This window comes from Balaenoptera ricei, chromosome 20 (genome assembly GCF_028023285.1).
Source record: "Balaenoptera ricei isolate mBalRic1 chromosome 20, mBalRic1.hap2, whole genome shotgun sequence".
NCBI lineage: Eukaryota > Metazoa > Chordata > Mammalia > Artiodactyla > Balaenopteridae > Balaenoptera > Balaenoptera ricei.
In genome coordinates this window covers 15705916-15722174 of record NC_082658.1, presented here as the reverse complement: position 1 = coordinate 15722174, position 16259 = coordinate 15705916, and the positions used below count along the sequence as shown (strand labels likewise).

Sequence of the window (16259 nt, the reverse complement as noted above, 5' to 3'; positions counted from 1 at the left end):
TGCTGATTGCCTCCCTTAATATTTAACTACATTGCAACTACTTAGGTGCTTTGAGTGAGGGGATATGGCAGGTTCAATAAAACCCACACAATACTGGAGAGTCAACTCAATCTTCATGTCTTATTAGTGGTGGGTCAGTGGCATCATCTTTGTATTAGGGCACAATAAATACCCTTGATGATGACAGTGTTGTGATTCCTTTAGTATGTTGTCCTTGAAGAAAAAATGTGTCAAGTACGAGTGCAAAATAGGTGGTCATCAATGTTTATAATTTCAACTTTGGATCAACTCAAACTTTCTTATACAATGCCATTCCTCAGTCATTTTAAAATACATTGAATTGTAATATTCACGCATTTGCAGATGAATGAACATTTTATGCTCTTACACAGTGGTGTAGCCTACCAGTCAAGAGTTTATTTTCAGCATCATCACCATTTTCAGTATTTGTTTATGCAATTATTTGAATATTTTATTACATTTTTTACCACTATTTATAAATGAGTAGAAAATGGAAATGCTGATACTAGTAATAAGAAGCATAGTTTTCCTAAACATAACCCAGTTGAGCAAAGGTGGAGTCATTAGCTATATACAAAGCAGGGACTCTATCCTCAGTCAGGTAGATGTTAGGACAAAATTAGAAAATATTATATATGCTGGAAATACTTTACCAAAGATCATATCTTAAATGTGAGTTGCAAATAGCAATTGAATACTGCTTTCAGCTCTTTGGGGGAAAATGCTCTTGTATTATGTGTGCATTTAATTTTTTCATAGTCAACTTTTGTATATGTTACCAGGATTGTATTGAGAAATTGCATAGGAATGGGTAGGGAATAAACTAGGGGTCCACCTATAGGGAGTTCCAAATGGAACTTTATTTACCCTCCTTTTCCCTTCCAAGCATCTTTTTTTTTTTTTTTTTAAGTTTTTAAAAATTACTTATTTATTTATTTTTGGCTGGGTCGGGTCTTCGTTTCTGTGCGAGGGCTTTCTCCAGTTGCGGCAAGCGGGGGCCACTCTTCATCGCGACGCGCGGGCCTCTCACTATCGCGGCCTCTCTTGTTGCGGAGCACAGGCTCCAGACGCGCAGGCTCAGTAGCTGTGGCTCACGGGCCCAGTTCCTCCGCGGCATGTGGGATCTTCCCAGACCAGGGCTCGAACCCGTGTCCCCTGCATTGGCAGGCAGACTCTCAACCACTGCGCCACCAAGGAAGCCCCCAAGCATCTTTTATAGAATTTACATGATCAATACTAAGTACCTTCAAACTCTGTAGAGAAGCGAGGAAGAGGCCTGTGTCTAAAACAGTACCAGACATACAGATGTGCTTTCTGCCTCTTGCTTCTCTGTATCCTTTCCTGACTTCCCTTTCCCCAAATAAAGGTGTTTCTCAAGGTTCAGCCATAACCTAGGGTGTCTGAGTTTTAATGGTAAATGTATTTTCACAGTTTTAAGTCGTTACGAATTGAAAGGGCATGGCAAGAAGGCGAGGGTTCTTTGAGGAAGTTTGGTTGAAAGGTCAACTAGGTCGAGAGCCTTGTCCTCAGTTTTATAGGTCCACAAATTCTAGCTTGTCCATAACATAGAGTGGACTAGACTCTGAAAGTGTGGTTCAGGCTAACTAAAATCATGAGAAATGATTATATTTTCCAGAGGGCCAATATTTAATTTTAATATGCAAAACTGTACATGGATTAGAAGGGTTATGTTGGTATGAACACTCTTTCCATACCCTTTTTTACAGATCTGGATTATTTAATAAATTTAATTCACAAATATATATCCAGCATCTATATGAGATAGATGCTATATGAGATAGATGCCGAATAAATATATATATACATAATTAGTATATACACATATATACACATTAATTCTTAGGATAGGTAGTATGCTCTATTAATTGTAATGAAAATCTTCTTCATTTTCTATTCAAATATTCTGTATTTTAATTTGGATTTTGTCTCTTACTGTGGGATCTGGGGCAAGTTATTTTGAGCCACAATGTTTTCATCTAGTAAAATGGGCATAATAATTCCGATCCTGTAAAGTTTTTATGAGGATTAGATTAAATAATATAACATATGTGAAACGCCTAGGTACAGGTCTGTTACATTGAATGATAATAGTCCATAGAGACTTGCTATGGACCAGGTACTTCCACCTGTACCAACCTAAGCCTCACATCCACCCTATAAGGTAGGTATAGTTTTTAATCCCCAATCCACAGATGAGTATCCTGAAATCTAGAAATGTAGAATAACTTGCTTGTGGTCATGCATTTAGTAGATAGTTGAGTTAGGATTTGAGTGTAGTCTGGGTCCAGGGTCCTTGCTCTTATACACCTGTGCTATATTCCCTCTCCTTGAGTATTCACTATCTTCCCTTTCTCACCTAAATCCCATCTTTCTACTAGGTATTTCCAAGTTATCTTAAATTAGGAGTTCTTACCTGGAGCCCATGGGTGGGTTTCAATTAATACCTTTAACCTGTGAATTAATCAGACCTCTCATATAAATGGCAGAAATGTGGCTCAAACAAGCTGAACCATGGAGGAATTTCAACAAAGGACTAGGAAATGTCCTGGAATCCAAGGATAGGAATGTGAAGGATCCTGGACTCAAATGCATTTGAGCATTCTTCGTTTCTCGGGCTCATGTGTTAGGAAACACATCAGCTAACAGCATCCATTGCTTCAGTTACTAGGGAGAGATTGACATGATCCTTTGGATATAAAGTACAAAAATTCCAGAAAGGGCTTTAATGTGCCCAGCTGGGGTCAAGAGCTCTCCAGCAGCCAATTCTATGGGTGTCCATTACAAATCGTATAACATGTATAAGTACGAATACATTTTTTTTTCCTGAGAAAAGGATCCATTGATTCTGTCAGATTCTCAAAAGAAGTGATTTGTAACTGTAAAGCAGTAAAGAACTACTACAGCACAAAACATGCCAAAACCATCTCTTTCTTCTCCTTAACACCAATCCTCTGACTCCCCTGCTTCTGTCACAGGTACCACAGTCTTCTAGACAGTTAGTCTTGTCACCTTGCTGTATTTTCATTTCTCACTGTTCTTTTCTCTCTGCATTCAGCTATTCAGAAAGTTCTGTTAATTCTTCCCACGCAATGGCTGTTGGGACTATTCCTTTCTATCTCTACTGTCACAGTTCTTGACTAAAGCTGTCCTCTTCTTTAGCTCCTTAAATAGTAATAGTAGTATCTTACCCAAATCATTATTACTTGTCCCTCCTTGCTCAAATCTACCCTATGAGATGAATATTTTAAACACTGTCTTCTTGTCATTCTTCTGCTCAGAGACTCCAGGGTGTTCCCCTTCCTGGGCAGGACCCACTGCAGTTCAGTCCTGTCCCACCTTTCCAACCTCTTACCAACTGATGTTTTCTCCCCTGATTAGTAAATACTCTTCTGTTCATTCACACCTGTTGCTTGCTGGTCTGTTTTTTCGACTTGCAACACGTCTATTTAGAGTTCACGTCATTGCTTGTCTTTGTTAAGAAATAAGAAAGCAACTCAGACCTCCCTGGTGGCGCAGTGGTTAAGAATCCGCCTGCCAATGCAGGGAACACGGGTTTGATCCCTGGTCCGGGAAGATCCTACACCCCGCGGAGCAACTAAGCTCATGTGCCACAACTACTGAGCCTGTGCTCTAGGGCCCGCGAGTCACAACTACTGAAGTCCGTGTGCCACAACTACTGAAGCCTGTGCGCCTAGAGCCCGTGCTCCGCAACGAGAAGCCACTGCAATGAGAAGCCCGCGTATTGCAACAAAGAGTAGCCCCTGCTCACTGCAACTAAAGAAAGCCCATGTGCAGCAGCTAAGATCCAATGCAGCCAAAAATTAAACAAATGAATAAAATAAAAAAAAACCAAAAACTTACCTGATAGGATGTTGTGAGAATTAAATGAAGTAGTATATACAAGGCATTTAGTAAAGTATTTGCAGCCAGTAGGCAATCCATCAATGGTAGATGTTATGACTCTTTATTCAGTAGGGAGAGAGAGGTGGCCCCGATGCTTTACTTAAGAGACTTGGAGGTGCCAGGGAAGGCATATGCCATATGCAGAGGTGAGTGATTGTGCAGAGTTGACAAAGCAAGGAAGGTCATTTTGAATGGTATAGATGGCACTGAAAAGTTGGGAGGTATAGAGTATGGTTGGGCCACTTTACGGACAATTGCTTACAGGTTCCTCTTACATGGCATAAATTACGTTTCCAAGTTTAAGTTACAGACTAAATTATCATCTTGACTAGAATGGAGTTTTAGTAGGTAAAAAAAAAAAAAAAAAGCATTCTCAGGATTTCAAGTATTAGTGACCGAAAAGGAAATCAGGGTGAGGAGTTGAGAACAGAGGTGGCTTCTCTCTACATTGTTGCTTTCCATCCCTACCGTACCTCACCCTTACCTCTGTCAGGGACAGACTGTTTCCTCCACAAAGTTAAGAGTGTGGCAGCAAATAGCAAGACTTAACAGCAGAGCTATGTGGAAGAGAACTGGCTAAGTAGCATCATGTTAGATGATCGAAACAGCGAAGCAGTAAGTTCATTCCAGTGGGCACTGGCACTGCTCAGTGTGAACATGGGATCTTGGAAAGGTTGGCTGAAAGAAATGGAGACGGATCTTTGGAAGTATGATGAGGATAGTGAGTCAGAGCTACTCACTTCATCAGAGCAAGAGACCCTGTGGGTCACAGCTATTAGAGTTTACTGTGGGAAAATCCAATAAAGAGCTCTGCTGCTAAAATTGAACAGTTACAGTGTTTTTCTAATTTCCAGGAAGAATGGATTTAAAGGTTTTCATTTTGTGAATTGTTATTAAACTTTTGGTACTTTCTAGTGAAAAGTTGCAAACAAATTTTATAGGAAAAACACAGACATATTATTTCTTAAAAATACATTTTTTTAATATGTGGGAGATCTGCATAAACATAATGTAGCCAGATTTAGTGCTAGTAAAATTGTGTCAAGTCCATATGGCAGAATTCAATCTAACAATATTTCATGGTGTTCCACAATGAGCACCATAATTTCTAAGTATCACCACCTGAACTAGTTTGAAAACCAACACGTTACACCCCTGACCGCCTTGTGTTATTTCTTAGGGAAAGGAATGTTATTAGCTCAGTGAAACTCACAGGCAAAGGCTCAGAATCAAAGTAATCTTTAAAATAAATAAAAAGACCAGAAGAGAATTAAATAAGGTAAATTTGAGTGCAAGAAGAATAGCATAACAATAGCTAATGTTTCCTGAGCATTTATTATACACCAGGCTCTGTGATAAGTACTTTTCAAACATAATTTCATTTAATCTTCACAACCATCCTGTGAGGTAACATCACCCATATTAGATAGATAAAGAAAAAGAAGGCTCAGACCTGCTCAAGGTCTCATAGGCTGGTAAGTGGTAGGTGACACTGAGATTCAAATCTAGGTTTCCAGACTCCAATCATGATGACGTTGTAATGCCTCTTTTGTGTATACAATTTTTTAAAAACTCTAAAAATTGAGATAGAGTAAAGCACACCAATCGTTTTGCACATATATTAACCCTTGTAATCATTAACAAGATCAAGGTATTGAGCATTTCCAGCAACCCAGAAGGCTCCCTCCTGCCCCCCCCCCCATTCAATTCCTCCAAAGTAATCACTACTCTGCCTCTATCACCATAGATAAATAGGTTTTAGTTGGAGTAATCTAACTTTTTGGAGTTATAACCAAAAGATTCCATAGACCAATCCTTCATCTTGCCATTTTAGCTGTAGTATTCAAAGCTGCTCTAGCTCTGACTTTTCAAGAATTCACTGTAGAGACTAGCTGTTACAAAATGGCTTCATATTCAGTTTCCTGCATTACTCTGAAATTAATACTAATTTTGAAAAAAACACAAAGAAAATCCTGGATGCAGTAGATTAAAGGACTGTTATCAAATCTCTCTTAGAAACACCACAGACACAGGTTGCTTGACTAAAATAATTTGGTGTATCTATTTCCAATCATGGTGTCTCATTAAGGAATGGATGACCACGAAAGGTCATCTCAGTTTACGGAAGAAAGGCTAGCCAGGCAGAGTAGGTAACAGTGATTGCTTTGCATCATCTTAAAGCACACGAACAAATTTATGTGCAGATATCTTCCACAGTTGACTTGTTGTTCTACGATGCAAGGGAAAGGAAGAGTAAAGGGGAAGAAGATCTAGGTGGAGGGAAGTGAGGGAAATATGACCTTCAAGGAGGCTTCGTTGTGGTGGCTTTCCGTGCCTTGCCAACTAGCTCTTAAAATCACATTACTTCTTGTCCAACCTGGCAGTGACAGAAGCAGCGTCACAACTTCACCTCAGGTTCCCAAGCTGTGGTTGGTGAATTTCAGCAATGATTCTAGATAATAGCTCTCACTTCTCTCTCTCCCCTCCCCACTATCCCCCCATTCCTGGTTTTGCACTTCATTCTGTTTTCTACACCAGCCAACTATGGCATTTTGAAGCAGTCTACAGATTACAAATGAGCATCAGGGAAAGAATAACTGACATTTGTAGGGTTCGAAAACTTCTAGAAGTGATATGTGTATGAGGTGACTTAAGTGGGGAAAATCTAGAGGAACGTTCTGGCCATCAAAGCAGCAGGACAGGCCCAGAAGTGGGCGCACGTGACAGCAGCAGCACCTCGAGAGTGACATCACCCTGGGGGCGGAGCCGAATCATCCAGGGCCTTGTCTGCTATTGAGCTCCCCTCCCCTCTTCCCCACTGAATGCCGATGACCCCACCAGTCAAAGTCCCCTGAGGAAACAGAAATGCCCAGACCTCACAGAGAGGCAGAGCCAGGGCCAAACCTCTCGGCGGAGAAAAGGGCTCGATCTTCTCTCTCTCTCCCTGCCACTCCCCACCCCCAAACGGTGGAGGGGGCGGGGGCGCGCGCGCTCCACCACGCACGCGCTCCCACGCACGCGCTCTCCCTCCGCGCTCGCGCTCCTCCCCACCCCGGCCCGGAGGGGGCGGGGCTGCGGGCGGCCTCGGAGGGTGCGACGCCCCCGGCGCGGCGGCGGCGCTAGCGAGCGGCCGGCCGGGCGCGGGTTGCTGGGTGCGCTGCTCCGGCGGGGCCCGCTTGCACGGCTGCCTCGTGCGAGCCGCCCGTTCGGCGGCTGAAGCTGCGAGCGCTCTGAGTGCCGGGCCCGGGGCCGCCAGCGCTGCCCTCCAGCCGCCGCCCTCCGTGCCTCCTTCGGGCGGCCCCGCCCCCGTTCCCATCCCCCTCGCGCTCACCTCCTGGCTGTGCAGCGCGCGAGGCGGAGCAAGTTGCCCGCCGCCGCCGCCGCCGCCGCCGCCGCCGCGCTGGGCGAGAGCCTGCACCCGCGCCGCCGCTGACAGGAGGACCGCCGAGGGCTGCGCTAGCCGCCGGGAGGCCCCGCCGCGCCTTTCCCGGACGCAGACCCACAGCGGGCGTCGGAGCGCAGCGAGGTGCTCTGGGATCGCGGGCGGCGCCGGCGGGCGGCGCGGTCCTCACAGGAGACCCCGGGGACTCGGGCTTGACCCCGAGGTGCAGCGAACCCCCCTCAGAGCGGCAGGTGAGAGACCCCGGGAGCCCGGGAAGGGAAGGTTGCTTCAGTGACAGCGGCGTTCGCCTCCGACGCCTGGGCTCCAGGGAGAGGGGCGGGGGCGAGCGGGGAGGCAGCGAAATGGGCAGTGGAGTGCCTCTGGTGTCCAGGGCGTGGGGAAGGTTGGCTCCAAATGTGGCACTCGGGGCGGCTTCGGATGGGTCCGGGGTCGGTCACTTCGGTGTCACCGAAGGTGTCATGGAATTTGGTACCGAGAGAGTCTCCGGATGACGGGGACCCAGGAGGAGATGCGAGGCAGATTGCTAAACGTGGCAGGGAATGTGGTGCAGAACGAGTTGTAAAATGTGCCCCCTGAATGCAGCATGAAAGTAGTTGTGAAATGTGCCAGGTAAGGCACAGGGTGAGTTGGCCTGTGTGGCGTTGAAATTCACGGTAGAAGTGTTATTAGTGATATTATTAATTTCTCTGGGAAAGGAGGCGTAGTCTAAGAAGAGATTAATAAGGCTCATAGCTAGATATTTTAACACAGGGAATCGAGAGGAGCTATGATACGCTATTTTTTGAGATAGAGATAGTGCCCACGTGAAAGAAACAAGCAAATTGTGTCTGGTTGTGAGATGGGAAAGAAAAAATGGGGCTAAATAATTCCAGGGTTTGCCGTCAGCGTGTAGAGCACTGATATAATTGTATCCTGTGTTGTATTCCAGGTGTGGAATGTTTAAAATGGTTTTCACCAAACATAAACCATGGTAATTAATATTAGGAAGAAGATTTGGTGTTTTGGGTGTCTTGCACTGTCTTCTCTGCTCCTCTCCAGGAAAAGGAAAAAAACAAACCAAAAAAAAAACCACACAAAAAACCCACCCCACATCTTGACCATAATTCTGAGTTCAAGACCATCAGGCAAAAGGACGTTTTTTCATAGGTGCCCCTGTCTTCATTTTTATACAGGTGAAAATTTCTGGAATGAGGAAAACAAAACAATATGGTGAACAAAAGGGATAAATTTTCAGGCATTTTGAGGGTTTGAAGCCAAAAGCTGTTGCAATGGCTAATTACGGTGAATGACGGTAGTGAAATATTCTTGATGTTGGGGTGGCAGAATAGGGAAAAAATTGAATACAGTAAATGTGGCATAAAAAGCAACAACATGTATACTGTCAGTGGAGCGCTTCTTGCAGCATTTCCCAGGTAGATCATATAAGGAATGTGAGCACAGAAATGAAATATTAAATATTCTTATTCTCTCTCTCTCCCTATTTGTGTGCGTGTGTGTGTGTGTATATATATATGTATATATATATCATTACCCACATGCTGCAAAACATTGTGACTTCCATTTAAGAAGAACATCTGTGTTTTGAGAGGATTGTCAGAACATAGCTGGAATTTCAGAAGTAACAAAAGACAGCTCCGTGGGCTATTTAATATAACTTATATACATTCAGTGAGTATATGTCTGTATAGTATGAAACAAGCAGAAATATCGGCATGTGTTCATTAGGGTATAGTTAATTACTGATGAGATTTTAGTGTCTTATGTTACAATTCTTGCAGAGAAACGGAGTTACTTGCCTGAATGTTGTTCTTATAAGAAGAACAGTAAGTAATTTGCCAGATAATTAACATTCGTACTGATTGGCTTCCTCCTGGATCCAGATTCAGCCATTGAGGGATCATTTGCTTCAAAGACAAAACTGGATTTTCCTTGGTGATTAATTTTGGGTTTTAGTCTTTTCTGTTGATATGTCTCTCACCTTGAGGCTGTGTTGGGCCTAAAACATAGAGGAGAGGGCCTGAGGAGAAGAAAGAACAATTCTGTTGGGTCTTCCTGTTTTGTTCTGACTGTAAGCCATATGTACTGCCACCCCCTACTGTCTGTAGGAGGAGGTGTCACAGAGCCCAGTTCTTTTCTTGTTATCACTGCCCCCTTGTGTAAGGGAAGAAATTGATAGTTGCACTTTGGAAAACCGCTCTCCCCAGATTGTTCTTGATAGAGTGGTTATGTAGATTTATAATCACCTATTCAGAGTTGCAGGGCTTTAAACTTACTGTCAGTCAGGCTTCAGGCTTAATGTCTATTTTTAATAGTATCTAATTTTAGCCAGTAATTCAAATTGCTAAGAATGCTTTCAGTATGTTTGGGAAGATGGTACTACTAGTAGTGCTAGTAGTAATGGCTCACCCTTACATAGCACCTACTTTGCGCCAGTCCTGCTACACAGGTTTTAATCAGTTCCAACACCCTACTGTTATTTCCATTTTACAAATGAGAAACTGAAACACTGAGATGTTAAATAGATTAGTTAGTTAGCAAGTGGAAGAGCTGAGTTCCAATTCAGGAACACTGGCTCCACACTCTGTGCTCTTCGTAAGTATACTATACTGCCCTCAATCAAATTAGTATTGACGCACATCATGAAAATGCAGGTGCCCATCATGAAAAAGCAAATACTGTAAGATGTGGATAGGCCCAAGTAGGTAGTAAGACACATAAATGCTAAGCCTACAAATACACCAAAAATACAGTTACTTACAGTATGAACATTTCTCTTTAGGAATTTATTTTTGTAATTTATTTCTGGGATTATGAGTAGAGGAGTATCAGTACTTTTTATGTGGTTAAGGTAATATTTGTGATGGAGGTTGGTTTTGGGGGGATCTTTGGAGGTAGAAAGTTTTACTTTCAGGTAGTTTGGTGTGTATGTCTGTGTGTGTATGTACACGTAGTGTGCAGGAAAGGTTTAGTGGTGCTTTTAAAGAAATAATATATAGATCTCTGTGTAGAGCTATAGAAATTGTTTTCTACAGAAAAATTATGTTCCTACCTACTTACATTTTTATGATCTCTATTTTAAAATTTTTAATTAATTATTTATTTACTGGCCACACTCGTGCCCCCTGCAGTGGAAGCGCAGTCTTTTTTCTTTTTTTTAAATAGAGCTAACCTCATAATAAACTTTTTAAAAAAAATTTATTTAATTAATTTATTTTTGGCTGCGTTGGGTCTTCGTTGTTGCGCACTGGCTTTCTCTAGTTGCAGCGAGCGGGGGCTACTCTTCGTTGCGGTGGAAGCGCAGAGTCTTAACCACTGGATCGCCAGGGAAGTTCCTATGATCTCTATTTATTTAAAAAAATAATTAGCAAAAATGGATTAGATGTATATGTACTTTTTACCTCTTTTTTCCAACAAATATTTGCTCAGATTTTTCTTGCACTTAAACATTGTTTAATATCGACTACATATGAAATAATATTTATAAAAATGTGTAAAGTATAGAAGACTAATAATGCAGCCAACACTTATATACCTTCCACCCAGTTTAAGAAATGGAATATCACCTTCTATACCTAACATTTATTTTCTTAGTCAAACTTTGTGCCATTCTGTGAATCACATATGTCATGTAATCAAACACTTCCTTCATTTTTACATACATTGGTTGATAAGGCAATTTACTGATTATAGCTAAGACTTATTCATGTATGTTTATATATTTTAGTTTATTTAATAAATCATCATAGACTCAGATCGTGCTCTGTATTTATATTGGTTGATGGTTCATTTTAGCATACTTATAAAACCTAATTTGTTGTTTGCATCTTTATCATAAAGTTTTACTAACATGGTTAAACAGTAGTAGATTTATTTCCCTCTTCTGTCATTGATTCTTACTGTCCCATGCTAGCTGTCTAGCTTCCCCCGGCCTTCCTCATAAAGGCCTTTGTTCTTTTAGTATTTTCTGAATGACTCTGTGTGCATTGTTTTGAATGGAGAAGGAAGTAGGCCTAGAAAAGAGTATACTAAACCAGTACTTCCAAAAGGGGAATTTTAAGGTAGTTGATACTAATTAGATATAAGGAAGAACAAGTATGATTAAACGAATGCATCAAAATTCTCTCCTTGTCATATTAATTCCTCTTACAACAGAATTAAAATTGAATCTCTGAGATGTATGGATTGGGCACACTAGTTGAATTATGTTGGATTGTACTTATACAGGATCACCAGTGTTAGCTGTAATATTTTTACTGATGGTACCCAGATTTCATTTCAAGGAGCTAGAATAAGCGGTTGCAGATAGTTGTTTACTTTTCTAGTACGAGTCTGATCAAGGTAACAAATGTTATAAAATAGTTTGGAAGTTAGTTTAATTATTTGGATTTTTTTTTTTCTCAGCATTGTCGTATCTGTTGAGTGCCTATAGTCATCAAATACGATTGTCATTTGGAGAGAAGGCACTGTGTAAATAAATAGTTTAGTCTTTGTTATAATACCATGAAAACTACCACTTGGTTTATTTGAGTAGTATCTTTTGTAATAACTTGTATTAGATGAAGATTGTTTACGATTTAAAAAAAAATGAGTCGAGATGTGTGTATGGTGATCGAGAGACTACATCATGACCTTGATGAATCTCTAAAAGTCTGTGGAGAGAAATAGGTTACAAGAAGAGCTTAAAGACTTACAGCTATATTTCCCCACCCAATGGTCCTTTTTCTTTCTTTTAGAGGATATTTTTACCTTGAGTATTTACGAGTCAAGATAATATTAGATGGGGCTTCCCTGGTGGTGCAGTGGTTAAGAATCCGCCTGCCAACGCAGGGGACACGGGTTCGAGCCCTGGTCTGGGAAGATCCCACATGCCGCGGAGCAACTAAGCCCGTGCGCCACAACTACTGAGCCTGCACTCTAGAGCTCGAGAGCCACAACTACTGAGCTCGTGTGCCACAACTACTGAGCCCGCGAGCCTAGAGCCCGTACTCCGCAACAGGAGAAGCCACTGCAGTGAGAAGCCCGCGCACCACAACAAAGAGTAGCCCCCGCTCGTCGCAACTAGAGAAAGCCCACGTGCAGCAACGTAGACCCAATGCAGCCAAAAATAAATAAATAAATAAACAAATTTTAAAAAGATAATATTAGATGGAGAACGAGCTATTTGGGCCTGGGTTTTAGAAGGCTAAAGCAGGTTGAGGATGCAATCAGTGAAAGAAGTTTCTGGTAGGGATCTTTCATATTCTAGAAAGCTCTAAGTAAATAATTGTAATACCATAATTTTTTTCTGGAAACAAATTTCTTTTATTAGGTCAATTTATTTTATTTACAGAATCCTTATAAATCATTTGAAAGCTGTGTTTGTGGATGTTATAAGTATCAGGTAAGTTGCTTTTTTATGGGCCGCACATTACAACTGGTATCTTGTTATGTTCAACTTCTGTTTGTTCTTGAGTAGTTAAGGGTAAACATGACTAAGTTTAAGAGGCAAAAGAATTAAGTTGGTGTTAGTCATAATCACACCCTTTCTTTACCCTTTCCTTCCCCATAATATTAATTTCTGCCTTTATTCAGTGCATGGTATATCTTACCTCTCAAATGCCTTTCTTTTGATCAGAACTTGAGAGATTCTGGTGTCAGTTATTTAAACCAAATAGTTGCGTTATAGTGAATAATATTGTTGGTATGTTTTTAAAAAATCTAATTGCCTTAGTAATGATTTATCTGACAGGCTCATCTTATGCCTCCTTATGACACCCATATTATGTCTAACTGAAGAAGTTTCTGCCAAAATACATTATTCGATTCTACTTTTTTTTCTCAGAAGAGGTATCCCAAGTGGAGAGGTTTTGGAGCACAGCATGTAAGAGAACATTTTTCTTTGTTTGCTCCGATCTCAGTCTCTCATATACTTATTTTGTATAGAAAAGGTTGTATGAAAAAAACATTGATTTTTGTATATTAGTTTATTATACAGACACATTATGTTTAAGGTATATGAGTTGAGTTAGATTTGTTATGTTGGAAAAATTGGGGGAGTTTTATGCAGTATATTAATACATTAAATCCTTCACTTAAATATTTACTGACCACTATGTGTAAGTAGTTACCTTTACTACTGTAATCTTTCAGTTGAAGGTAGACATATCATATTCTTCCTTAAATAAAAACTAAATTTGTAGTTCAGAATTGTGTCCTGGGTATTCACTCTACCTCTAGGAAAAATATAGTTGAAAAAATATTTTAAAGTTTGTCACTTTCCTAAAGTTTCACTGGCCAATGTTGATAAATTTTACTTTCTTCTTTAGATGGCAAAGGTATCATGAAAAGAAAAACAGTGACTTATATATTTCTTTTTATAAATATCAGCAAGTACTACAGACATAAAATTCAGAATGAAAAGTATGTGAGCAATAGTAATGGAAAACTTTTGTTATTCCAAGCAGATATCTTTGGACCAGGTAGCCATGCTTGTCTGTAACACCATGCTTACATTATCATATATGATTATATCAGATGACATATCTGATCATAGAGATGAACAACATGAAGAGATATGGCACCAGTTTTTTATTGCTGTGGAAACTCCCTTTCCCCACCAATGGATCTAGCCTTATAAGTCGATTCGTTAGTTATTAAATTTGGAAATGGGAGTGGGTGTGTAGATACTGTGATTTATTCATTTAGACAGGAGCCTCTGCCTCACATCTCAGTAAATTCCCTCTGCCTAAATGAAGGAAGTCTCTTTGTAGCCCTTTGTTCCTAATCTTGTGTTGTGAGGTCCCACAATTTCTAGCTCTAATTGCTGAAATTTGATAAGGCAAAACTAAGGAAGCTTGATGGGTATTTGTACTCTAGAATTCTGTTTCTGTTCAAATTCCATGGAATCCTGTAGAGCTCCCAAAGATGTGAATTAGGGTGAATGAAGGTAATTAGCTTTAGTAGACAACGTGGGATGTAGACTTACTACACACTCAAATGCTGCTTCAGCGTCAGAGAATCTTAGCTCTTCCTTTTTAGGGATTTAAAGAGGAAGAGAGACTTCCTTTGGAAGCTGTTATTCAGATGTTGCTATATTGTAGGATGTGACAATACTGTTGTTTGGTTGTAAGTAGCTTTTGAAATTTTACAATCATGAGACCCTTTGTATAGTAGAGAGAACATGAATTTGTGAGTTTTTGAATCATGAAAACAGGTTGAGATTATCACTCTGTCACTTACTAGCTGTGTGAGGGGCTAAAACCTCTCTTGTAGGGTTTCGATGATGATAAAATGAAATAATGCCAGTGAAAAATCCTTAGGACAATGTCTAGTTCTTAATAAATGGTAAGTTTTATTAGGTTTTGGAAAGTGTCCTGGATTTGTTTCGTGATGTGTGCTTCACATAGCTCCGCCCCACAGTGTTTTACTAGCATTGTCTGCCCAGCTTTTCCTTGTTATTTTGTCTTTTCAGCCTAGCAAGGTATTTAAAACAAAAAACAAAAAAAACCTGTGGTAATTCGGCTACTCATTAATTTTGTGTCTTGAAATTTTCTTTTATGAAGGATTTGATGAGAGCTGAGAGGAAAAGTTCTTGAATAACTGTAAACTTAAAAATATAAACTCTCAGGCAGACTCCTAGTATGCGTTTCTTTTTGCACTATTTCCCTTTAAGTACCACAAACTTGCAAAAAATTAATTTTTGATTTCCTCTATAAAATAGCAAACCTCAGCACTTCTTGAGACATTGAGTCCTTTGACAGTTTTTTTTTCAATTTGATCATGTGGACATTTTCTACTTTTACAAACATTTCTCATTTTTGTGAATAACTGAAGCATTCTCTGTTTGATAACTTTATCCCCCACTCACCCGCCACCATGCGCCATGTTGTTAGCTTTTTGTAATTTTTCTTTTTAAAAAATTTGTAAGTGACAGTCATGGTGGTTGATTGTCTTTTGTGATCTGCTTAATAAAAAGGACTTGTTTATTTACAGTGTAAAATTATACATCAAAAGAAGTTTGCCCCTCTTTAGTATAACAAGCTAATTATCAAAATCTCACTTTCTTCCCAAGCTTCGAGGAGTTCTGTAACATTTTGCCCATTTCTGCTAATCTGTTTACGTATCATGCGAACAGTAATTCACTGACTATTTTTCTTTAAATGGACGTGACTCACTTTATCTTAGTTTTATTCTTGGTCATCGTAATATCCCTGAACTGATCAGTTTGTGCTAGTTGTAAGATAAAAACTAGTTCATCCTGAAGACATCTTGCTTAATGCCTTTAGGAAGACCACTTTTATGCGACTTTGGTTCCAGATTGGATTGTTTTGTATTTTTAATCCATTCTTTTTTTTTTTTTTTTTTTACCTTTTTAAAAAAAAATTATTTATTTATATTTATTTTTGGCTGCATTGGGTCTTTGTTGCTGCGTGCGGGCTTTCTCTAGTTGCGGCGAGTGGGGGCTACTCTTCCTTGCGGTGCGCGGGCTTCTCATTGTGGTGGCTTCTCTTGTTGTGGATCACGAGCTCTAGGCGTGCAGGATTCAGCAGTTGTGGCACGTGGGCTCAGTAGTTGTGGCTCACGGGTTCTAGAGCACAGGCTCAGTAGTTGTGGCGCATGGGCTTAGTTGCTCCCCGGATGTGGGATCTTCCCAGACCAGGGCTTGAACCCGTGTCCCCTGCATTGGCAGGCGGATTCTTAACTGCTGAGCTACCAGGGAAGCCCCAGGATTGTTTTGTATTTTTAAGTAAATGAACTTCATAGTGATGCCTCTCCTTGTTTTAGATAATGTAATTCTATCTTGTCTTTGGATGTATTAAAGATAGCCATTTATTAGTTGTTAACAAATGTTAATTTGTCATTAATTATAGTAGATAACTGCTCTCTCTCCCCTCCCCCCCCACGCTTCTACTTTTTTAAAAAAATTACAAAA

General features: G+C 40.4%; 1 protein-coding gene across 6 annotated transcripts in view; it reads left to right on the top strand.

Annotated features, from left to right (window-relative positions):
- Positions 1-7117: 7117 nt before the first annotated feature.
- The window catches only part of TANC2 (tetratricopeptide repeat, ankyrin repeat and coiled-coil containing 2), a 358004-nt gene continuing 348862 nt past the window's right edge, over positions 7118-16259 (top strand). For all 6 annotated transcript variants that reach the window (XM_059909100.1, XM_059909099.1, XM_059909098.1 and 3 more), the window contains exon 1: positions 7118-7578. The gene's annotated coding sequence lies outside the window, so the exon portion shown is untranslated. The remainder of the gene's footprint in view (positions 7579-16259) is intronic.